Genomic DNA, 25,877 nt, shown 5'->3' on the forward strand with positions numbered 1-25,877 from the left:
AATAAAATGACAGGTTGTTTTAGAAAGAGGGATGGTTAGAACAAGTCAAGAAGTCCAAGCATGTCGTAGATGGTCTGTGTAAGTCATGAAAGAATTTATGTAAAATTGTTGTACAATTTAAAGGTAATTAGGCCTCCTAAATGCTTCATAGAATGCCACTGTGATTTTTAACTGCACAGTTTGCCTGGTTTATGGCTAGGTAAGACGTGGGACACATTGAATTTGATGCTGGAAAGAGTCAGACCTTATCTGCACTCCTGTCTGGGTCCTAGGCTCCACATCTAGTACATAATTAAAATCCCAAACTTACCAAAGTTTTCACCAAAAATAAAGGTTGCTGAGAGTTAACAGTGTAACATGTGTTTGAGACTACTAAAAAAATAGTTTTACATGCAAGATGTGTAAGAAAGGAAAACATACTTTTGGTAAAAAGATTATAAGAAGGTGTGGGAATGTGGATTTTTTGCCTAAATTAAAAGGTTAAAGGATTGTTTTAAGTTAGATAAAACAAAGCTAAGGGTTTAAGCAAGTTGCAGAAGGTTTATGAGAAAATTAATTGTAAAAGAAATTCTATGTGTAAACATATTGGCTAATGTTAAAGTGGTATTTTTCAGTTTTTCCATAAATTGAACATAAAAATAAATGCACAGCAGGTTTCTCTTAGAGCATTAACCTGCTCTTTAACAAGAATCTTTTGTAAAGGATTACAAAAGATTTATGGAAATCTTACCTTATGGTCAAACATTAAAATTGGGTAAATATATCTATAAGGTTTTATTAAAAATTTGGTTTAACATTTAATAGTACCCAAATGTAAACATAAAATTTGGCTTATTTGGTACAAAATCATACAGGAAGCATTGTCAAATATAAAATGGTGTTTGGCTTTTTTGGGCAATATTTGTATAAATATGTTATTGGTATGTGTTCCAAATTATGGGAAACTTCTATAATTCTGCTATATCTTAGTGTAAATTATCAGTAATAATTATAATTGTTATGATAAATTATTTTGTGCCACAGAGGTAACAGATTTCCTTGTCAATTGTGTTTTTAACTATGGCTACCCTAAAACTTTTTGTCATCCATAAACAATTGTTGTCTTGTTTTGGTCCTCTTTAGAAGGTGGTTTTGAAATCAGCTATGAAGCTCTAACAGGTGCTCTTGAATGCAGGTTTCTGATAACTTTGGAGATTGTAACATCTGAATAGAGGAAAAATGTTCAGAACTCTTGAAGAAATAAAATATTCATTGATATCAAGCAGAACAAGAATTAACTGCATAAACTAATAAAAAACTGAAGTGATCTTTTTGACTTTTTGCTTAAAATGTTGTTGATCTTTTGTTTTCCTTTTCAGAGTCAAGGAAACTTTTCTTTTGAGCTATGAACAGCTTTTAACAATTAAGCAAAGTATACTAAGTATACTACTATGAGCAAAATTTGGAACATATTTGTTTCTCTCTACTTGATTTCTCCAGAATCTGAAAACCATTTGTGAATACTCTTAATTATAGTTATTTGCATAAGGGCAATAAGAATCTGTTTTCTTTTGCAACAGACACAATTGGAGAAACTAGTTATTTTACCAAGGCTTTGACTGTAATAGCCTGCTTTCCTTTAAGAAATCAAATTTGACTTGTAAAGTCAATAAAATTCCCTAGAGGAAATGCCTCATACCTTGTCTCCACAGTCCCTGTACTGGGTTTCTGACCTGTGGTAAGTAAAGAATGTCACTTTCTGACAGGTTCCAAGTTATCTTGGAACCCCAAAAGGAGAGAAATTTACTCAACTCATAGGTATTTAAGGGTACAAATCAACAGCACAGCTTGGTGCTAAAAAAGTCTTATCTAAGATTCCTTGTATGGAACAGAGTTCCATCAAAGCCAATTTCAAAAGAGCTTATGTGAAAAAAATAATTCTTCTTTCTGCACTTTATACAAATAACCAGGTCAAGTACAATAAAACAAACCAGTCTTACCATGATTTGTTTTTAGTAAAAATGGGAGACTGGAAAGAGGAAAATTATGTTTCAAAACTATAGTGCACTTGTTGTTAGATTCTAGTCTTGTCTAATGTTTTTCAGTTTTTGTTATTTTCTACAGTTTGGGTTGAATTCTGATTTTTCTGGCTACAAGTCTCTAAAATAATGTTTTCAATTTTTTCCTTTTTCCCCATTTTTCCTAACTGGAAGTCACTGAAACCTAAACCTTGCTTTATTAAAGCCCTGCAGACTGAAGACTACTTAAACTTAAACTTCAGAAGAAAACAGCAGCAACCTATTTATATGTGTTGCTGTTGCATATTGTTATGTTTCAGCAGGTATTGCCTCTAAGCCCCTGAAACAGGGAGTACTACTGGGAACAGGTCAACCTCTTCCACTCCAACGCTGCATTCAGCGCTCCATAATGTTGACTCCCTCTCAGCAGGATGTAGCCAGAAAGATTACTACACCCCATCTCACTGAAATTCTCATGATGACTAAATATACAAACATGATAGAAATCATGCAGAAATTGACAGTGGAGATTGTGGCAAGTCAGATCTTACTAACATAGGCCTCTGTAACAACTCTTTCAGCACTGACTGGTTAAGTTACATATTAAAAACTGATAGAGCCAGTGCCCTTATACAAAGGCTGGAATGTAACAAAAGCCCACCAAGAGTTCTATAGAAGGCATATAAGCTCTGAAAAATCTTTGTAATTTTGAGTTTTTCTGGTGATATTTCCTAGGCCTTCTCCCTGTAACCAGTTACAGAAATAAAAACTCTCTTCCTCCTCAGTTCATCTGCATCTCATTATTGGGCCACAAGAGTAAGCAGCCTGACCCTCAATTTGGTCCAGGGACAGTGGTACAAACAAGCAAGAACGAATGAGAGAGACATTGGGGTGTGTTTTTGATGGGAGTTGATGACTGGATGTAGGCATAGTAGGAAAGTCTAGGACAATCCCTATGTTATGTGAACCCCCAACATTTGAGACAGGTCACAGTTAATTTAGAAAGTTTATTTTGCCAAGGTTGAGGATGCGCACCCATGACACAGCCTCAGGAGGTACTGATGACATGTGCCCAAGGTCGTCAGAGCACAGCTTGGTTTTATACATTTTAGTGAGACATGAGACATCAATCAACATATCTAAAATTGAACATTGGCTCAATCTGGAAAGGTGGGACAACTTTCCAGATTGTCACAGGTAGGTGAGAGACAAGTGGTTGCATTCTTTTGAGTTTCTGATTAGCCTTTCAGAAGAGGGCAATCAGATACGCATTTATCTCACTGAGCAGAGGGATGACATTGAATATATTGGGTGGCAGGTTTGCTCTAAACAGTTCACAGCTTGAATTTTCCCTTTAGCTTAGTGCTTTGGGGGCCCAGGATATTTTCCTTTCACAGTTTCTGTTCACTGAGACAGGAAAGGCAAGAAGAATCTATCTTCCCCAATCCCACCCCCATCACCATCCCCTGCCCTATATGTCTTTTGCTCTTCTCAAAGTGTTCCTCAAAAACACTTTTTGTCTGTTTCTCATATATTTCTTTAACCACCAGGCTACAGGAATCTATTTCATGAACAAATAAAGCCTTGGTTTTTATGCTTCTCATTTGATACTTCACCCTGTTTTCATTTGTCATTCATTCCACAGTCAGAAATTCTAGGAGAACGGTTTGGAGATTCTTCAAAAAACTAAAAATAGAGCTACCATATGATCCAGCAATTCTACTGCTGGATATATACCCCAAAGAAAGGAAATCAGTATATCAAAGAGATATCTGCACTCCCATGTTTGTTGCAGCACTATTTGCAATAGCGAAAATTTGGAAGCAACCTAAGGGTCCATTAACAGATGAATGGATAAAGAAAATGTGGTGTAAATACACAATGGAGTACTATTCAGCCATAAAAAAGAATGAGATCCTGTCATTTGCAACAATGTGGATAGAACTGGACATCATTATGTTAAGTGAAATAAGTCAGGCACAGAAAGACAAACATCACATGTTCCCACTTACTTGTGGGATCTAAAAATCAAAACAATGGAACACATGGAGATAGAGAATAGAAGGATGATTACCAGTTGGGGGTGTAGGGGAACAAAAAAATAGGAAGAATGAATAAGACCTAGTATTTAATGGCATAACAGGGTGACTGTAGTCAATAACAATTTAATTGTACTTTTAAAAATAACAAAAGGATATAATTGGATTATTTGTAACACAATAAATTCAATTTACATGATGTGATTATTATGCATTGCACGCCCATGTCAAAACATCTCATGTACCCCATAAATACATACACCTACCATGTGGCCAGAGGCTCACGCCTGTAATCCCAGCACTTTGGGAGGACAAGGCGGGTGGATCACGAGGTCAGGAGATCAAGACCATTCTGGCTAACATGGTGAAACCCCATCTCTACTAGAAATACAAAAAATCAGCCGGGTGTGGTGGCGGGGACCTGTAGTCCCAGCTAATCAGGAGGCTGAGGCAGGAGAATGGCATGAACCCTGGAGGCAGAGCTTGCAGTGAGCCGAGGTTGTGCCACTGCACTCCAACCTGGGTGACAGAGTGAGACTGTCTCAAAAAAAAAATTTTTTTTAAAATCCTGTACAGCTTTCTACCTTATCTCTTTGCATATTCAGCTTATCTTCCTAATTAGTCTTTAAAACACCATGATGGTTTAAACGTTTTTTTTGTTTTGTTTTGTTTTGTTTGTTTTTATTTCTTGAATTCTGCCTGGTGCCCGTCTTTGAGCTGGGCACACAATAAATGTTTTATAAACATTTATTTCACTTGAACTAAGGAGACATACCAGGGGTGAGGGAGGTTGAAGAAACAGCAGGGTGAGAAATGTAGAGCAATGACCTACAAAGCAAGTGGGCAATGAAGAAATGGAGATATCCCAGGTCAAGAGTTTTGTCTATTAAGAGAATAAGTTTTAAGCTAGAGGGTGGGAAGGTTGGTAAATAGAAAATGAGTAAAGTCAAATAATGGTTATTCTCAAGAGACTGAGCCTGGTGCTTGTTCCTCATGGAGGTAGCACTAATAGGAAGGATAGAAGGTTCTGAGAGGGGCAGTAAGAGAGAAAACACATGGCCAGGGAGGCTGAAGGGGATGAATGGGGCATTGAATAGAATGGATGAGCCAGAAGGGAGGAGGCACAGAAACTTCATAGATGGTCAGTCCTAGCTATTTTTTTTAGACAGTCTTGTTGTGTCACCCAGGTTGGAGTACAGGGGTGCTATCACAGCTTATTAAAGCCTTGACCTCTTGGGCTCAAGCAATCCTCCCACCTCAGCCTCCTGAGTAGTCCTAGATATTTTTATGGAAGCATCAAGGTTGGAAAGTGATCACTTCATTCTGCCCCTAATTAACACAGTAGTTTTGGTTTTGAAGGGGTTCAACTGGGAACACAAACACATAATCATAAGAGAAAGAATGGGAGGAGGAAACAGGCAGATTATATCTCCAATGCTGGATAACCTGAGGTTTTTTTTAGAGAATCCTAAGGCCTCTTCTGCCATGGCAGGGGCAGGGATTCAGAACAGCTGCTATGGTTATTGCTGGGGGCATTGACAAGCAAGCTGTTAAAAGACTTTGGTACCAGTAGAATTTACATAGTCAGTTCCATGCAAAAGGCCACTGGCACATGGTTCCATCATTTTCTCCAGTCAACAGCCTGGAAGTAAGAGAATGGAAAGTTTCAGTAAGGAAGCACAGAGCCAGTTCTTACTCTCACTGTGTTGCACTGTCCCTCTGCCAATGCTGGGAAATACCAGGATACAAAAATGTATCAAAGGTAGGCCAACACACAATCTGGTGGAGAGGACAGATAGATATGGAAAGCAGTGTTATGGTAAAACGGATTCATGCTACAACTGCACAGACCCACATGGGTTATCTGGATCTAGTCCTATCATACAGATAAGGAAATGAAGTCCAAAAGTAAAAACAAAAAACAAAAAAAGGCTACCCCTAACCTCCTTCTCTCCAGACTGAGAATTCCAAGGTCACCTTTCCTTTCTCCATGTGACCTGTGAGCTATACCACCTGTGCTGGTCTTTCCAGTTCCTTTGAAGGACAGGGCAGTGAAACCTTAAATGTATCCAACAGTGTTACTCTGTTTCATCTCCTCTGAAGGCTCATACTTCTCCACCCAGTTTTTAAAATGTTGGGTGGAGAAGTGTGAACCTCTAGAGGAGATGGAAAAGAGGCAAGCAGAGAGGTGTGAAGGAAACCAGGATCATCCAGTGTGAGATACAAAGAGAGAGGCTGAGACACTTGAAACGAAAGATGAATGATGAGTTACAAAACAAAGACAAAGTTTAAAATGTGTTTATTGGAATTCATATCATGGAAGTCAGTTGTAAACTTGGGAAGAGGTGTTGAAATGATAGAAACAGAAATCAAAATAAAGTGGGTTGAGAAGAAATTAGGAGGGAAGTAAGGAGCTGTGGAGAAGTGTCAACCACTTTGAAGAGTTTGACTGTGAAAGGAGAGTTGGAATGCTTCTGGATGGGGATCTCAGGGATTTGAGAGTGAAAGAAGGTTAAAGTCTCTCTTCCTCTCTCTATTTCCTATCCCAACCTCACCCCCAATTCCTAGTAAGTGAGGTTGGGATTCAGAGTGCAGTCACTGGCTTTGAAGGTAGGAGGAAGAAGAAAAGGTTGGGGCAGATGTAGAGTTTCATATTTTGTAGTACTTTAAGCCACAACACAGTATAACACAAAATGCAAATCGCATAAAATCCCATTAAAAATCTCCAGTCATAGACAGTTTTGAATGATACTAATACTATTTAATTTTACAATGTTAATATGCAGTATCTATTTTCCTTATTAAATACAAATAGGCCAACTCAAAATTATTAAATTTAAGAGTACATTGAGGGCCTGGTGGAGTGGCTCACACTTGTAATCCCAGCACTTTGGGAGGCCGAGGTGGGCAGATCACCTGAGGTCAGGAGTTTGAGACCAGCCTGGCCAACTTGGCGAAACCCCATCTCTACTAAAAATACAAAAATTAGCCAGACATGGGGACAGGTGCCTGTAATCCCAGCTACTTGGGAGGCTGAGGCAGGAGAATTGCTTGAACCTGGGAGGCAGAGAGTGCAGTGAACTGAGATGGTGCCACTGCACTCCAGCCTGGTTGACAGAGCAAGACTCCATCTCAGAAAAAAAAAAAAAGAGCATATTGAGGTCAACTAAAGTCATTTAAACTTAACCTTCCCCATCTGATGAAAGAGTTTATTTGCTTAACATCAAATTAAATAAATTGCTATTTTGGATAATAAGTTAAACAATTGACTGACTTAATAGTAAGTCAAATGCCTTAAGCAATTCTCATATTTGTCCAACTTGGGCATATTTCAAAAATAATAATATTGTTTGAACATCACGTAAGTAACGTAATTTATGGTGTAACCAATACATCATCTTCTGCCAAGTTAGACTCTTTTCTGGAATAATAATAATAATATCAAATAACCCTGAACTCTTACTATGTGCCAGGCATCTTACATATGCTATCTCCGTTCTCTCAAGTAGGCCTCACTATTTTCACTTTACAAGTGAGCAAGTTGAAGGCTGAGAAATGAAATAACTTGACCTTAGTCATATGTGGCTCCTGAAGTCTGTCTTCTGTATCGTATCGTGCCTGCAATGCATCCTAAGACCTCTCCCCTACCACTTTTTGACATTATACAGACTTATATAGTGAGTCATAAATTTGCCAAAATTTATGGCAACCAGCAGCTCTTGGGGCTGCTCTGTCTATTCAGTAGCCATTCTTTATTCCTTTACCTTCCCAATAAACTTGCTTTCACTTTAAAAATAAACAAACACCACCAACAACAAACTCTGAGTGAACCAGCCACAACAACCTACCATTGAGAAGATGGCATGGTGCCCTTTCCCCTAGAATGAAACTGAGAGCTGGTGACTACTTATTTATGTGCTGATACAGAACAACAACAACAAAATGTAGGAAAATAATGTTTAAATGTATAGAAACAAGTTAACTAGGAAGACTAAGCAAAGGACTTTATTTTTTGTTAGAGACAATGGGACTTTGGGCAAACTGATTCTTAGACTTGTAATTTTTCAAACATTCACTCCCAAGTACCAGGAAGTGGAAACTATAAGAGCTTGCCTACTATGTCACTTTTACATATATTTTATCCTTCAGTCCTCCAGACCACTCTGTGAAATGCAGGACAGTATAAGCCTCATTGCACAAATAAGGACAAATATGCTAAAAAAAACCCTGGTCCCTGGTTCAGTGGGCTCTTGGGTGCTGTTGCAAAGGGATGGCATGTGTATTATTTCACATCTATGCCACACCTTTTTTATTTTTCCAGTCTGGTTTTTTTTTTTTAATATCGATAGTTTTTTTTTAATTATTATTATATTTTAAGTTCTAGGGTACATGTGCACAGCCTGCAGGTTCGTTACATATGTATACATGGGCCATGTTGGTGTGCTGCACCCATTAACTCATTTACCTTACGTATTTCTCCTAATACTATCCCTCCCTGCTCCTCCCACCCTACGACAGGCCCCAGTGTGTGATGTTCCCCACCCTGTGTCTAAGTGTTCTCGTTGTTCAGTTCCCACCTATGAGTGAGAACATGTGGTGTTTGGTTTTCTCTCCTTGTGATAGTTTACTCAGAATAATGGTTTCCAGCATCATCCATGTCCCTACAAAGGACATGAACTCATCCTGTTTTATGGCTGCATAGTATTCCATGGTGTATATGTGCCACATTTTCTTAATCCAGTCTATAATTAATGGGCATTTGGATTGGTTCCAAATCTTTGCTATTGTGAATAGTGCCCCAATAAACACACATGTTCATGTGTCTTTATGGCAGCATGATTTATAATCCTTTGGGTATATACCCAGTAATGGGATGGCTGGGTCAAATGGTATTTCTAGTTCTAGATCCTTGAGGAATCGCCACACTGTTTTCCACAGCGGTTGAACTAGTTTACAGTCCCACCAACAGTGTAAAACTTCCTATTTCTCCACATCTTCTCCAGCACCTGTTGTTTCTTGACTTTTTAATGATTGCCATTCTAACTGGTGTGAGATGGTATCTCATTGTGGTTTTGATTTGCATTTCTCTGATGGCGAGTGATGATGAGCATTTTTTCATGTGTCTGTTGGCTGCATAAATGTCTTCTTTTGAGAATTGCCTGTTCATGTCCTTTGCCCACTTTTTGATGGGGTTGTTTGTTTTTTTCTTGTAAATTTGATTGAGTTCTTTGTAGGTTCTGGATATTAGCCCTTTGTCAGATGAGTAGATTGCAAAACTTTTCTCCCATTCTGTAGGTTGCCTGTTCACTCTGATGGTAGTATCTTTTCGCAGTGCAGAAGTTCTTTAGTTTAATGAGATCCTATTTGTCAATTTTGGCTTTTGTTGCCATTGCTTTTGGTGTTTTAGATATGAAGCTCTTGCCCATGCCTATGTCCTGAATGGTATTACCTAGGTTATCTTCTAAGGTTTTTATGGTTTTAAGTCTAACATTTCAGTCTCTAATCCATCTTGAATTAATTTTTGTATAAGGAGTAAGTAAAGGATCCAGTTTCAGCTTTCTACTTATGGCTAGCCAATTTTCCCAGCACTATTTATTAAATAGGGAATCCTTTCCCCATTTCTTGTTTTTGTCAGATTTGTCAAAGATCAGACGGCTGTAGATGTGTGGTATTATTTCTGAGGGCTCTGTTCTGTTCCATTGGTCTACATGTCTGTTTTGGTACCAGTCCCATGCTGTTTTGGTTACTATAGCCTTGTAGTATAGTTTGAAGTCAGGTAGGGTGATGCCCCCAGTTTTGTTCTTTTGGCTTAGGATTGTCTTGGCAATGCGGGCTGTTTTTTGGTTCCATATGAACTTTAAAGCAGTTTTTTCCAATTCTATGAAGAAAGTCATTGGTAGCTTAATGGGGATGGCATTGAATCTATAAATTACCTTAGGCAGTATGGCCATTTTCACAATATTGATTCTTCCTATCCATGAGCATGGTGTGTTGTTCCATTTGTTTCTGTCCTGTTTTATTTCACTGAGCAGTGGTTTGTGGTTCTCCTTGAAGAGGTCCTTCACATCCCTTGTAAGTTGGATTCCTAGGTATTTTATTCTCTTTGAAGCAATTGTGAATGAGAGTTCATTTATGATTTGGCTCTCTGTTTGTCTGTTATTGGTGTATTAAAATGCTTGTGATTTATGCACATTGATTTTGCATCCTGAGACTTTGCTGAAGTTGCTTTTCAGCTTAAGGAGATTTTGGGCTGTGACCATGGGGTTTTCTAAATATACAATCATGTTATCTGCAAACAGGGACAATTTGACTTCTTCTTTTCCGAATTGAATACCCTTTATTTCTTTCTCTTGCCTGATTGCCCTAGCCAGAACTTCCAATACTATGTTGAATAGGAGTGGTGAGAGAGGGCATCCCTGTCTTGTGCCAGTTTTCAAAGGGAATGCTTCCAGGTTTTGCCCATTCAGTATGATATTGGCTGTGGGTTTGTCATAAATAGCTCTTATTATTTTGAGATACATTCCATCAATGCCGAATTTATTGAGCGTTTTTAGCATGAAGGTTGTTGAATTTTGTCAAAGGCCTTTTCTGCATCTATTGAGATAATCATGTTGTTTTTGTCTTTGGTTCTGTTTATATGCTGGATTACGTTTATTGATTTGCATATGTTGAACCAGCCTTGCATCCCAGAGATGAAGCCCACTTGATCATGGTGGATAAGCTTTTTGATGTGCTGCTGGATTCAGTTTGCCAGTATTTTATTGAAGATTTCTGCATCAATGTTCATCAGGGATATTGGTCTAAAATTCTCTCTTTTTGTTGTGTCTCTGCCAGGCTTTACTATCAGGATGATGTTGGCCTCATAAAATGAGTTAAGGAGGATTCCCTCTTTTTCTATTGATTGGAATAGTTTCAGAAGGAATGGTACCAGCTCCTCCTTATACCTCTGGTAGAATTTGTCTGTGAATCCATCTGGTCCTGGACTTTTTTTGGTCGGTAGGCTATTAATTATTGCCTCTATTTCAGAGCCTGCTATTGGTCTGCTCAGGGATTCAACTTCTTCCTGGTTTAGTCTTGGGAGAGTGTACGTGTCCAGGAATTTATCCATGTCTTCTAGGTTTTCTAGTTTATTTGTGTAGAGGTGTTTATAGTATTCTCTGATAGTAGATTGTATTTCTGTGGGGTTGGTGGTGATATTGCTTTATCAATTTTTATTGCGTCTATTTGATTCTTCTCTCTTTTCTTCTTTATTAGTCTTGCTAGCGGTCTATCAATTTTGTTGATCTTTTCAAAAAACCAGCTCCTGGATTCAATGATTGTTTGAAGGCACTTTTGTGTCTCTATCTCCTTCAGTTCTGCTCTGATCTTAGTTATTTCTTGCCTTCTGCTAGCTTTTGAATGTGTTTGCTCTTGCTTCTCTAGTTCTTTTAATTGTGATGTTGGGGTGTCTATTTTCGATCTTTCCTGCTTTCTCTTGTGGGCATTTAGTGCTAGAAATTTCCCTCTACACACTGCTTTAAATGTGTCCCAGAGATTCTGATATGTTGTATCTGTTTTCTCATTGGTTTCAAAGAACATCTTTATTTCTGCCTTCATTTCTTTATGCACCCAGTGGTCATTCAGGAGCAGGTTGTGCCATTTCCATGTAGTTGAGCAGTTTTCATTGAGCTTCTTAGTCCTGAGTTCTCGTTTGATTGCACTGTGGTCTGAGAGACAGTTTGTTATAATTTCTATTCTTCTACATTTGCTGAGAAGTGCTTTACTTCCAACTATGTGGTCAATTTTTGAATAAGTGCAATGTGGTGCTGAGAAGAATGTATGTTCTGTTGATTTGGGGTGGAGAGTTTTACAGATGTCTATTAGGTCTGCTTGGTGCAGAGTTGAGTTCAATTCCTGGATATCCTTGTTAACTTTCTGTCTCTTTGATCTGTCTAATGTTGACAGTGGGGTGTTAAAGTCTCCCATTATTATTGTATGGGAGTCGAAGTTTCTTTGTAAGTCTCTAAGGACTTGCTTTATGCATCTGGGTCCTCCTGTATTGGGTGCATATATATTTAGGATAGTCAGCTCTTCTTGTTGGATTGATCCCTTTACCATTATGTAATGGCCTTCTTTGTCTCTTTTGATCTTTGTTGGTTAAAGTCTGTTTTATCAGAGACTAGGATTACAGCCCCCTTTTTTTTTTGTTTTCCATTTGCTTGGTAGATCTTCCTCCATCCCTTTATTTTGAGTCTATGTATGTCTCTGCATGTGAAGTGGGTCTCCTGAATACAGCAAACTGATGGGTCTTGACTCTTTATCCAGTTTGCCAGTCTGTGTCTTTTAATTGGGCCATTTAGTCCATTTACATTTAAGGTTAATATTGTTACGTGTGAACTTGATCCTGTCATTATGATATTAGCTGGTTATTTTGCTCGCTAGTTGATGCAGTGTCTTCCTAGCTTTGATGGTCTTTACATTTTGGCATGTTTTTGCAATGGCAGGTACCAGTTGTTCCTTTCCATGTTCAGTGCTTCCTTCAGGATCTCTTGTAGGGCGGGCCTGGTGGTGACAAGATCTCTCAGCACTTGCTTATCTGTAAAGGATTTTTTTTCTCCTTCATTTATGAAACTTAGTTTGGCTGGATATGAAATTCTGGGTTGAAAATTCTTTTCTTTAAGAATGTTGAATATTGGCCCCCACTCTCTTCTGACTTGGAGAGTTTCTGCGGAGAGATCTGCTGTTAGTCTGATGGGCTTCCCTTTGTGGGTAAACCTACCTTTCTCTCTGGCTGCCCTTAACATTTTTTCCTTCATTTCAACTTTGGTGAATCTGACAATTATGTGTCTTGGAGTTGCTCTTCTTGAGGAGTATCTTTGTGGCATTCTCTGTATTTCCTGAATTTGAATGTTGGCCTGCTTTGCTAGGTTGGAGAAGTTCTCCTTGATAATATCCTGCAGAGTGTTTTCCAACTTGGTTCCATTCTCCCCGTCACTTTCAGGCACACCAATCAGACATAGATTTGGACTTTTCACATGATCCCATATTTCTTGGAAGCTTTGTTCATTTGTTTTTACTCTTTTTTCTCTAAACTTCTCTTCTCACTTCATTTCGTTCATTTGCTCTTCAATCACTGATACTCTTTCCTCCAGTTGATCAAGTCGGTAACTGAAGCTTGTGCATTTGTCACGTAGTTCTCGTGTCATGGTTTTCATCTCTGTCAGTTCGTTTATGGACTTCTCTGCATTGGTTATTCTAGTTATCCATTCTTCCATTCTTTTTTCAAAGTTTTTAGTTTCTTTGCACTGGGTACGTAGTTCCCCCTTTAGCTCTGAGAAGTTTGATCAACTGAAGCCTTCTCTCAACTCGTCAAAGTCATTCTCCTTCCAGCTTTGTTCCATTGCTGGCAATAAGCTGCGTTCCTTTGGAGGGGGAGATGCGCTCTGATTTTTTGAATTTCCAGCTTTTCTGCACCGGTTTTTCCCCATCTTTGTGGTTTTATCTGCCTTTGGTCTTTGATGATGGTGACGTACCGATGGGGTTTTGGTGTGGGTGTCCTTTCTGTTTGTTAGTTTTCCTTCTAATAGTCAGGACCCTCAGCTGCAGGTTTGTTGGAGTTTGCTTGAGGTCCACTCCAGACCGTGCTTGCCTGGGTATCAGCAGTGGAGGCTGCAGAAGATAGAATATTGCTGAACAGCAAGTGTTGCTGTCTGATTCTTGCTCTGGAAGCTTTGTCTCAGAGGTGTACCCAGCCGTGTGAGGTATGAGGTGTCAGTCTGCACCTAGTGGGGGATGTCTCCCAGTTAGGCTACTCAGGGATCAGGGACTCACTTGAGCAGGCAGTCTGCCCATTCTCAGATCTCAAGCTCTGTGCTAGGAGAACCACTGCTCTCTTCAAAGCTGTCAGACAGGGACATTTACATATGCAGAGGTTTCTGCTGCTTTTTGTTTAGCTATGCCCTGTCCCCAGAGGTAGAGTCTACAAAGACAGGCAGGCCTCCTTGAGATGTGGTGGGCTCCACCCAGTTTGAGCTTCCCGGCAGCTTTGTTTACCTACTTAAGCTTTAGCAATGGTGGATGCCCCTCCCCCAGCCTCGCTGCTGCCTTGCAGTTAGATCTCAGACTGCTGTGCTAGCAATGAGGGAGGCTCTGTGGGCGTGGGACCCTCCAGGCCAGGCTTGGGATATAATCTCCTGGTGTGCCTTTTGCTAAGACCCTTGGTAAAGCACAGTATTAGGGTGGGAGTTACCCGATTTTCCAAGTGTTGTGTGTCTGAGTTTCCCTTGGCTAGGAAAAGGAATTTCCTTCCCCCTTGCACTTCCCAGGTGAGGTGATGCCTCGCTGTGCTTCAGCTCTCACTGGTTGGGCTGCACCCACTCACCAGCACCAACTGTTCGACATGCCCCAGTGAGATGAATCCAGTACCTCAGTTGAAAATGCAGAAATCACCCATCTTCTGTGTCGCTCATGCTGGGAGCTGGAGGCTGGAGCTGTTCCTATTCAGCCATCTTCAGCACCCCCCTGAACAATCCTTTGATCACTGTTTTATCTTAACACATGCTTACCATATATGCTAGATTAATACTGAAAATATAATGAATATGATTATATAAAATTATTGTGTAATTTAAAATGTTTACATTAATTCATTTTATTCTGTAAATATACTAAATTATTTTGCAAATCTGCTTACTGGGTGATACAAGTTATGCACATTGTCCATGGAAATTGTTGTATTTATGACTTCCAGAGATTTTACACAATGTGGAAACAATAACTGACTGAAGTTTCTGCAGGCAGTATTGTGCCCATAGCTCTACACAGCAGAGAGACAGAATCTGACCTTAGGTCAAGTCTTGGGGAGAGAACAAGAATCTGGATCAGAGCCCAGGTCATCAGAAACAGTTCCAAATTCCTAACTTGTACTGGTACCTCCAGAACTACATGGTCTCTGTGGTTGTCCTGCCCTTCGCTCCCACTGCAAAGGCTACAACTAAATGAAAGCATTCATCTGTCTACCCTCGTTGATAGTTCCAACAGGACCAGGAGCTACAACAGACTCAAAAATGGGTGGAGACATTCCCAAGTGCCTGTCCTCATTGTCTATGGGGAGGCAAAGTTCGTGTCCAGCTCTATGACCCTGACTACATGAAGGTGATTCTGGGGACATCAAGTGAGATTGAAACTTCATTCTGACTGCATCAGCTCTTCCCTGCTGATACATGCCCCTGGGTCTGTAAAAACCCAGTAGAAAGTGGCAGTTCAAACGTTAATGTCTAAACCCTGTTCCAACCATCCACAAAGCCCACAGTCTAGGCTACAGCCAGAAGTATTTACTGAGTATTGAATGTTTAAAACAACTGTGTGGGGGTAAATTTGCTGTTTTTCCTTTTCTTTCTTGCTGTTTTAAGCTAATAGAGTTAATCTGAAATGTACATTGCCGCATGTGTCATAGATATGTGGGTATATGCATATGGTACTGGTGTTGATCTATAATTTTGAGATTTTGGTTCTTATTCTCATTTTCACTCATCAATGAATTATGACACGGATTTGGTAACTATAACTCCTTCCAGTCCTGGGTCACTGGTAGACTAAGCCACCACCAATGGCTCTGTCTTACCCTCTGGCCTGGAGGACATTGCCTATGTTTCTTACCAACTCCTTCCAAGATCTGTGGGTGTTCTGCTGCTGGAACACTGAATCTGACTTCCTGAGCCCACATTGATCTTCATGGCAGACATGGAAAGGGACAGGAGGCAAAATGGGAAATGACACAGGTCAAACTGCCAACACACAGACATTATCAACTGATAGAAGCCCGTGGTCTGAACCACAGCTGCCTCTAGGGATGCCAAATTTAGTAGTAGTAGCTCCCAGTTTCCTGTAAAGCCTTGTCTTATCTCTCAGACTCCAAAATTCTAGAAAACTGCAGATTCCTGGCTCCCTGGATTGGTATGTACATGTAAACTAGGACCGCTCCCCAGTTCCCCATCTGCTCCCCAGTTAGATTTGCCAAGAGCAAACTCTTTGGCTCACAGAGAACAAAAGGTGAGGGGCCACAACTGTCATGACCCATCCCTAATCCAGTTTCATGTCCCTTCTTTTAACAAGACCCTCACCCTGTCCTAATGCTGGTGTGAGCCCTCCTCAGGCTCAGCTTCTTCCACTTCACTTCTCAGTTCTCTCCAGACATCCTCAGCCTGATATTTATTTAACACCTGCCCACAACTCTTTCCAAACTTCATCTCACAACTGTCCTAATCTCAGGGATGTATCAGCCCAATTAGGACATTCCCATACCTGAAATGCACCTGCTTTCCCTGCCATAGCCCACGAAGTACCTTCTAGGTTTTCTCCCCTCAGAAAGCACCTTGTCTCCTTCCCAAGAGATCCCTTTCAGCCCGCCTCTCCCCAACACACATACACACACCCATCTCTTGGCCCAGGGTATGGTTTGCCCCTGCTGAATGGGCAGAAGTGGCACCAGCACTGGCGGATGCTGACCCCAGCATTCCATTATGACATCTTGAAGTCCTACATGGGGCTCATGGCAGACTCCATACACATGATACTGGTGAGTCCATCTTTCTCCCCTCCAGACATCCAATCACAGCATGCACTCTCACCAATTTCACTCTCAACTCTGTGTCCCACAGACAGCCATAGACACAGCCAAACAGAATAACACACTCAGACCATTACTGTGAGAGTAGGGTTCCCCAAAAGTGATGTGATAGCAGAGCACCCAGGCATCAAGTTGCATCCACACTTTGCTCATTGTCACAGGGAATGAGGATCACAGTGGATAAATTCTGCCTCCCACTTTGAAATCTTCAGGGGACTGGAGAGATGGTCAATCTGATGGACATCAGGACACCCTACCCCTGATGGCCTTGACAATGTCATCTCCAGTGTCAGGATGGACAGGCCAGGATGTCACTCACTGAGGCTCTGGCCTGGGACCCAGAGCTTTCTGCATGGATTTGAGCCGTGCATGCAGTGAAAGGGACACCAACTCTTCATTCTCAGAGCCAGAGCTGCCATACCCTTCTCTCCTTTCCAGACTCTGATTTCTCACTCAACTGTGCTCAGCAAATATTTCACGAATGAAAATTAATTGAAGTCCCTGATATGCCTCCATTAGGCACCTATATGAGACTTTTTTTTTTTTTGAGACGCGTAGTCTCGCTTGTCATCCAGGCTGGAGTGTGGTGGCGCAATCTCGGCTCTCTGCAAACTCCGCCTTCCAGGTTCACCCCATTCTCCTGCCTCAGCCTCCCAAGTAGCTGGGACTACAGGTGCCCGCCACTATGCCCAGCCAATTTTTGTATTTTTAGTAGAGACGGGGTTTTACCATGTATATGGGCCTTTTAGACTTCCTTTTGTTTTGACCCTTGTCCCCCTAAAGTTGAGATGCAATCAGTCTCTCCGAACAAGCTCAGTTTTCAGAACACTGAAGAGTACTCCTATTATTTATTCATAAACAACAACAAAAAATGTTTCCAGCCAACTATAGGGTATAACTGAATCTAAGAATACAAAACTTACTTCAGGCTATTGTGAGCAAACATGGTTAATGCTGCATTAAAACTTTGAAAACTAGGTATTGGTTTACACATATTGATTCACAATACGAATATCAGCACTACATCTGCTCTTAAAATGAGGGATCCCAACCATGATATCTGGAGATAAAGGGAAAAGCCAAGCCCTATTAGCAAAAGACTTCTGGGGAATTAAGAAGGTCCATGCCCTCTCCCACTACAGGACAAATGGGAAGAGCTCATTGGCCAGGACTCCCCTCTGGAGGTCTTTCAGCACTTCTCCTTGATGACCCTGGACACCATCATGAAGTGTGCCCTCAACATCCAGCTGGACCGGTCAGTGATAACTCTCCAGCTGTGGGATTCATATTCTTATCAACTGCATGGACATACCTGAGAGGCAGGTGGGGCAGTTTGTGGGCTCACCTCCACAGGAAGAAAGACTCAGCCTATGACAAAGCTCTAATCCCAGACCAGACCAAACCATGCTTCAGCTAAGGATTCCTTATCCCTAGCACAGGTAGACCCTGGCTGTTCACAATATCTTATAAAAACCTCAGGATCACAGAGCTCTAAGACAGAAGAAACAAGTGCCTCAGTGATGCCTGTCCCGTGTTTGAAGCTATCTCCATCCAGATTCCACATTGCCTCCAAACCAGAGGCCCCTTTGACTTTGGTCTCTTCTGAATCCTTTCCCTCAGGGATATCCAATCCTACATCCAGGCCATTGGGGACCTTAAAAAGCTGTTTCCCGCACGAGCAATGTCTTTCATCAGAATGACACTATCTACAGCCTGACCCCTACCAGCTGCTGGAACCATCGTGCCTGCCAGCTTGTCCATTCCTCTTCTTGTCTCCTCCCTTCAACAGGCACAGCTAAAGGAGGCTGCCCTGACTCATCACACACAGCCAGGCCCCCTGTGGCCCCTGCAGAAACTGGGACACACCCATGACGGAGATTTCCATAAAGCGGGGGCTGGGAGCTGAGATGTTAGGGGCAGGCACTGTGCAGGCATTTCCCTGTGTCCCCACATGGGGATGGTTACCTGAGACCCCATCCAAGCAGCATTCAAGCAGCAGCCCCGTGGGTTGTGCCATTGCAGGGAGGCCTGCCCTGCCTCACACAGCACTAGAATTTTTACTCCTGAACATGCATCCACACCCACACTCATGCTGAGGTCTACCGGGCACCCACATGGGGGCAGGTGAACCGCTGGGCCTCCTGGGGGCTGCTGACACTCTCGGCTCTGTATAGTAACCACTGTTCTGGAACAGATCGAGCGATCCAACTGAGGAAGGCTCACCTGAAAGAGGAGGGGGAGCTGGAGAAGGTCAGGAGGAAGAGGCACTTGGATTTCCTGGACATCCTTCTCTTGGCCAAAGTGAGTGTGTGTAGGAGAGGCCAGAGGCTTTTCCCAAAGCACAGAGCAAGAGACTAACCCTGCACTCTTACCTCGGCCTCCCCAGATGGAGAATGAGAGCAGCTTGTCAGACAAGGACCTCCGTTCTGAGGCAGACACATTTATGTTTGGAGGCCATGACACCACAGCCAGTGGCATCTCCTGGATCCTCTATGCTCTGGCCACACACCCCAAGGTTCAGCAGAGGTGCCAGGAGGAGATCCAGAGCTTCCTGGGGGATGGAGCCTCCATCACCTGGTGAGTGAGGGTTCAAGAGATGCAGGAGTCATGCTCTCTCTGTAGGGGGGATTCACCTGGTCTTCCCAGGCCCTGCTGATGTTCAGGATGGACTTTGTTTCAGGGACCGCCTGGACAAGATGCCCTACACCACCATGGGCATCAAGGAGGTGCTCAGATTCTACCCACTGGTGCCAGGCATTGGCAGAGAGCTCAGCACCCCCATCACCTTCCCTGATGGGCGCTCCTTGCCCAAAGGTACGAACTTCCCCCATCCACTCACCTAAGCTCTCCACAGGGAGATGCGGAGGGTCAGGAATGCACCTGTGCTTCAGCAATTGCAAACCTCTCTGAGCCTCCCTTTCCTTGTCAAAAAATGAAACATATTTTATAGTTAGGATGAAGAATTTGAAATGCCTGGCAAAGAGCTTGAACCACCAAAAGTCTGATAAATAAATGTTAGCCTCTGCATGTGGCCTTGGGAACAAAAGCCCTAAAATTCTATCCCATGAGATGTGGAGGGCTAGAAAGAATCAGACACAGGCACAGGGAGATGTGGTTCTTTCCTGATCGGGTTAAGGCAAATGAGGGAGATCAGGAATCATAAGTCATGGGTCAGCTGTTGTCCAGCTTTTGAGGAGCCCTCAGATTGATGACAGAGAGCCACTGATGACCATATTTGAGACCACTACAGTGGACAGAATCCACCAAGGCTCAACCCCCATTGGGTCTGGTCTCAGTCTTGTCATATTCTAGCTGTGTGACCACAGGCAAGACAATCAGCCTCTGAGACTGAGGTAGCTCCTCTGAAATTTGGGAATAAAGGAATGTCTTCCTTGGATCATTGTTGTGGGTATTGAGTGGGTTCATGTATATTCTCCAGTGGCCCTTGGAGGCATTTGATGAAGGTAGGTTCACAGTGCACTTACTACAAACAGTAAAACACCAATGCTTTCTTGCTTCTTATTCCTGGATTCATGGTTTTCTACTCATCCTTTGAGCTCACATGCTTAACCAAGCTCAGCACCCCTGTATCATCCTGCTCAAAGTGATTATTTGAGGCAAAACTTGTCCCCTGCTGTGTGAGGCACCAGGCCACCTCATGGATATGATCCATCTTCTCTCTCTCTTCCACACCCTCCCCACAGGATTGAAAGTCACTCTTTCCATTTGTGGCCTTCACCACAACCCAAAGATGTGGTCAAACCCAGAGGTAAGAAGGCCTTGGAGGAGAATGATCTCTCAGGCCCAACACATTCTCCTGCTCAGGGGATCCTGTCTCCTTATGGGTAGATAACAGAGGTTGGACTCTTATCTGTCCTGCCCTGGTGCTCTCTCTGCAGGAGTTTGACCCTTCCCGCTTTGTATCGGGTTCTGCTTGACACAGCCATGCTTTCCTGCCCTTCTCAGGAGGATCGAGGTGAGGCGCCATAATGCTGGTAATGGAGGTGGAGGTGGAGGTTGAGAAACAGGGGGAGGCTCTGGGCACACAGCTGATGCTTATGGCTCCCTAATTCATATGTGCCATCTTCACCTACACCTTTGAATGCTGGTGTTTGTGGGAAGGAAGTCTGACGCTGATGTCTCTGTGTACAAAAGGAAGACGGCATTTCAGGGCACAGGACGGCGACCTCGCTCCCTCTGCTTTTTCCAATGTCCAGCCAAAATTCACTGAGTGTGTGTGTTCTGAACTTTCATGTATTCTGCTGTTTTCCTCATTTGAGGAGTATGAATTCTCAATATTAGACTTGTTCAGTCAATTAAATTGTATATATTAGCATTTCTCAATTTTCAGAGATATTAAAGTCAATTTCTCTCTCCCCTACATATTGCCATTGCAGCACACTACCATTTCTACTTAATTCACCCATGTGTTATGTGAAAAAACTGAAATATTTGCATATATTTAGAATTAAGGTGCCTTGCTAGTCCTCCCTTACAAGCCAAAAAAGGGAACGGTTAAAACAACCCTTTGCAGAAAGTTTTATACCCATATGCATTGTCTCAAATATTTTGCTGTCTTGTCCAACAAATGTCCACTGTGTTATAGTGTTCACATATTTGTGTCTCCTTTCCCATTTGGCAAAATTGTTTTTGTGCAGTGGGTTCTCTATGCCACGATCCCATAGGCCACATAGCAAAATGTTGACAAACACATGAAAATGAGAACAATAAACTGCCTTTGAGGAAAACCCTCTTTTCAGTATATGACAAATAACATTTGAAGACTTATGTGTGTGGATTATGAAACACACTTGAAATAGTTGCTGAGTTGGACATATGCACTCCAAAATAACTGCTGTGGAAATCCTCAGGGCTACAGGAAACATCGTATGAAAAGCAAATGCCAAGAACTAAGTAAATTGTTAGTAGAAACATAGTTTTTCTAAATGAGTAATTATGTGAATTCTCCCAATGGTGAGTCCACTTTCACACAATGGTTGTTAAGCAGATGTTCCAGAAAGTCCTTCTCCAGCACTGTTTTATCCCAGGATGCCAGCTTCCTCCTAAACAGTGGCTCTTAATCATGTTGCTGCCACTAGAGGACAGGAGAGCATCCCCAAGCTCCATTTCTAGTCCAGAACTAATATTTACTCTCAGTGTATTTCATTCTATTTTATTCTTTTTAAACTTAATTAACTTCATTCAAATATTTAAGTATTTATTAAGCCTACCTCTGTGGGTTAGGCCCTGTGCAGCATGATGGGAAAACAGGAAAAAGGTACTGTCCCTGCCTCTAGGAGTTCATAGTCAAGAACAAAAATGTGTTGTTATGTAGAAACACATTGTATGCTCCAGGCACACATCACTCCCTCATCCATCCTTTCACTTATTCAGTCACTGAGTGACTGAAGGACTGGCCTGCCCCTCCACACCTGTGGGCATTTCTTGTCAGGTGGAAGGAGAGACTTGGGAAAAGAAAGAGACACAGAGACAAAGTATAGAGAAAGAAAAGTGGGCCCAGGGGACCGGCTCTCAGCATATGGAGGACCCGCACCAGCACCGGTCTCTCAGTTCCCTCAGTATTTATTGATCATTATCTTTACCATCTCAGAGAGGGAGGGGGAAGTGGCAGGACAACAGGGTAATAGTAGGGAGAGGGTAAGCAGGAAGACATATGAATAAAGATCTCTGTGTCATGAATAAGTTTAAGGAAAAGTGCTGTGCTTTGATATGCATGTATGCAAACATCTCCATAAACATTTCCGTGCATTAAAGAGCAGCATTGCCGCTAGCGCTAGCATGTCTCACCTCCATCCAGCCCTAAGGTGGTTTTCTCCTATCTCAGTAAATAGAACATACAATTGGGTTTTACATTGAGACATTCCATTACCCAGGGACGGGCAGGAGACAGATGCCTTCCTCTATCTCAACTGCAAAGAGGCCTTCCTCTTTTACTAATCCTCCTCAGCACATACCCTTTATGGGTGTCAGGCTGGGGGACAGTCAGGTCTTTCCCTTCCCATGAGGCCATATTTCAGACTATCACATGGGGAGAAACCTTGGACAATACCTAGCTTTCCTAGGCAGAGGTCCCTGAGGCCTTCCACAGTGTTTGTGTCCCTGGGTACTTGAGATTAGAGAATGGTGATGACTTTTACCAAGCATACTGCCTTCAGGCACTTGTTTAACAAAGCGCATCCTGCATAGCCCCAAATCCATTAAACCTTGAGTCACCACAGCACATGTCTTTGCAAGCACAGGGTTGGGGGTAGGGTTACAGATTAACAGCATCTCAAGGCAGAAGAATTGTTCTTAGTACAGAACAAAATGGAGTCTCTTATATCTACTTTCTACATAGACACAGTAACAGTCTGATCTTTCTTTTCCCCACAAGTGACTCATTGAGTGTTCCTGTTTCTGGCACTGTCCTAGGCACTGGACTGTTTATGGATGGAGCACAGATGCCAACTGGGGGCTTGAGGTGGGAGAGGCACAGTTGGCAGGGAGTGAGAGGCAGCTGGGTCCTGGCCTTAGCCTTGAGGATGTGGCAGGCATAGGTGGAGTGAGGATGCTCCCAGCCATCTCCACATGAACAGGGCTAGGACGTGGGCTGGATGTCCATGGTCCAGGCTCCTGGTAAGAGTTGGGTGAGGCAACAGCTATGGAGGGCTTGGCTGCTACCTGGGATGCTGTCCCCTCTTTGAGGAGTGTGGGAGAATCTGAGCTGGTCTGTGGCTTCAGTGTGGAGGAAGGGCAAGCAGGGACCCAGAAAGTCCAGGTGAGAAGACTGAGGGACAACAAGGAGGGACATTTCTGGAGTACAATTAGAAGGCTACAGGTGCTGGTAGGCAGATGGGTAAGCCTGGACCATGGAGTAGGAGGAAGGTGGGGTAACAGTTGAGGGCCACCTACCTAGTGTCCTCCCAGGAAGCCTTCCCACTACCCATCTGACTCCCCTCTCCCACCCATCTGGGTCTCTCTCTAAGAATCCAGGTCTCTGTGTACCCCTACATGGAGAGCACTGGAGAGTGTGCCTCCCCTACCTTACAGGGACCTGAACTGGGCTGTATACTGGGGAACCACACACTGTCTGTGGAAGAGTGAACAAACCATTGATTAACTCTATGACAATTCATGTAATTAAACTCTGCCTTAGAGCCCTGGACCTCCTGACAGAGGGTTACAGGCCTGCTCAGAGCAGAGACAGGAATTAGGAGCTAGCCCTGGAAGATTGGCAGACTCTGTCTAAAGTCAAGGAAAAGAGTGAATCGAGGCCTGGGTAGAGGGGCATGTGGGCTTTAGGGAAAGGATTTTGGGGCTGGGCACATAGAGGAAGACCCTAAATCCCCAGTTCAAGGGTGGAGCTCAGAGATCAAAGCCTGCCTAGCTCACAATAGGGCCTGAGGCCATTTTTCAATTCATTGTCTCTGCCTGGCCCAGGAACTACATCGGGAAACAATTTGCCATGAACTAGCTGAAGGTGGCCACGGCCCTGACCCTGCTCTGCTTTGAGCTGCTGCCTGATCCCACCAGGATCCCCATCCCCATACCACGAGTTGTGTTGAAGTCCAGCAGTGGGATTCACCTGAATCTCAGGAAGCTCCCTAACCCCTGTGGGGACAAGGGCCAGCTCTGAGGGCCTTCACCTGCCATCCTCTCTTCCTGACCTCTGCTGCTGTCCCCTGCCTGTCTGCCCACATCCTGCTTTCTATCTGGCCACGTGCCCTTCTTCTCACCTGTTTGCTGTCCTATTTCTGTCTTCCAGTCTGTCTTCCCATTTCTCATTCACCTTTCTCCAGGCTCCCTACGTGCTTGTCTATCTATCTCCTACCCACCTACATCATTGGCTTTCCATCCAACACCCAGTCTTCTGCCTGTCCTCCAGCCTGTCTGCCACTACACCTGTCTATCTCCTGTCTGCTTGTCTGTACCATGTAGGCATTTTCTATTGCTGCTGAAATAAACTACTACACTTTAGTAATTTTAAATAATAGAAATGTATTATCTTATAGTTCAGTAAGTCAAAGTCAGAAATGGGTTTCACTGGATGAAAACAAGTTGCAGACAGGGTCAACCCCTTTCCAGGGGTCTAGGGAAGAGTCTTACCCCTTACTCTTTCAGTTCCAGAGCTGCCTTTTTTTTCCTTGGTATTGGCCCCTCTCCGTCTTTGAAGCCAACAGCATTTCAAATCTCTTTCTCTCTCTTACTGTCCTCACATCTCTTTCCTTCTAGTAAGGACTTTTGTGGTTCCATCTAGTTCATTCAGATAATCCAGAATAATTTCACCATCTCAAAATCCATTGCTTACTACTTCAAAGTCCATTTTGATATATGCCATCACATGATAATGGATTCCATGTATTAGGATGTGGACATCATCTAGGGTCTTGATTCAGCCTAGCACAGTTCCTGTCTGATTGTCATTCTATATGTTCATCTACATTTGTCTTGTAAGGTAGCTGGCAATCTGATTGCTATTCACAGAACCCCTCTGTCTTCACTCTTCTATGGAATAAAGTGCACAAGGTGTATGTGTCTGCATTTCCTTCAAAGGAGAGAGACAGGAGAGAAGACACCAAGGGGGAGGAAATATAGTGGAGACAAGTCTCTTCAGAGGAGGAAAAAGAGAGTTGATATCTTCCCTGTGGTGTAAGGACCCCAGAAGGGATTAACCCAGCTTACCCTGCTTCATACAATTGCATGCCTGTGACCCATGATGCCCACACCATACCCAGCTCCTGAGGCTTTCTTGGCAGTTTAGATAAAGGATTTTTCTCTAGGAGATCAGAGGGAGAAGCTCACATCTATAGGGGAAAGATTCCAGACCTCTATTCCATTCAAGATTTAGCTTTCCTCATATGAGATGAATCAGAGCAGGGCTGAGCTAAGGACCTATCTTAGTGTGTTTTGTTTTCCTATAACAGAGTACCTGAGGCTGGGTAATTTACAAAGAAAAGAGGTTTCTTTGGCTCCTGATTCTGACGGCTGGAGGGCCCAAGATTTGGCAGCTGAATCTGGTGTAGTCCTCATGCTGCTTTCACCCATGATAGAAAGAATGAGAAGCAGCCATGCACACAGATCACATGGTGAGAGAGGAAACAAGAAAGAGACACCAAGAAAGCCGCACTGTTTTCAGGAGCCACTCTCCTGGGAATACAACCATTCCACCTAGAGTGAGAACTCACTCACACCTGCAAAGTAGGAAGGGGACAGTAATTTATTTATTTATTTTAT

At 42.7% G+C, this 25,877-nt stretch overlaps 1 protein-coding gene and 1 pseudogene across 1 annotated transcript in view; one reads left to right on the forward strand and one right to left on the reverse strand.

Annotated features, from left to right (window-relative positions):
- The window catches only part of ATPAF1 (ATP synthase mitochondrial F1 complex assembly factor 1), a 479,750-nt gene that overhangs the window by 290,081 nt on the left and 163,792 nt on the right, over positions 1-25,877 (reverse strand). The window lies entirely within an intron of this gene.
- LOC126947626 (cytochrome P450 4A11-like) lies at positions 70-24,534 on the forward strand (annotated as a pseudogene).

This window comes from Macaca thibetana, chromosome 1 (assembly GCF_024542745.1).
Source record: "Macaca thibetana thibetana isolate TM-01 chromosome 1, ASM2454274v1, whole genome shotgun sequence".
In the NCBI taxonomy this organism is placed as follows: domain Eukaryota; kingdom Metazoa; phylum Chordata; class Mammalia; order Primates; family Cercopithecidae; genus Macaca; species Macaca thibetana.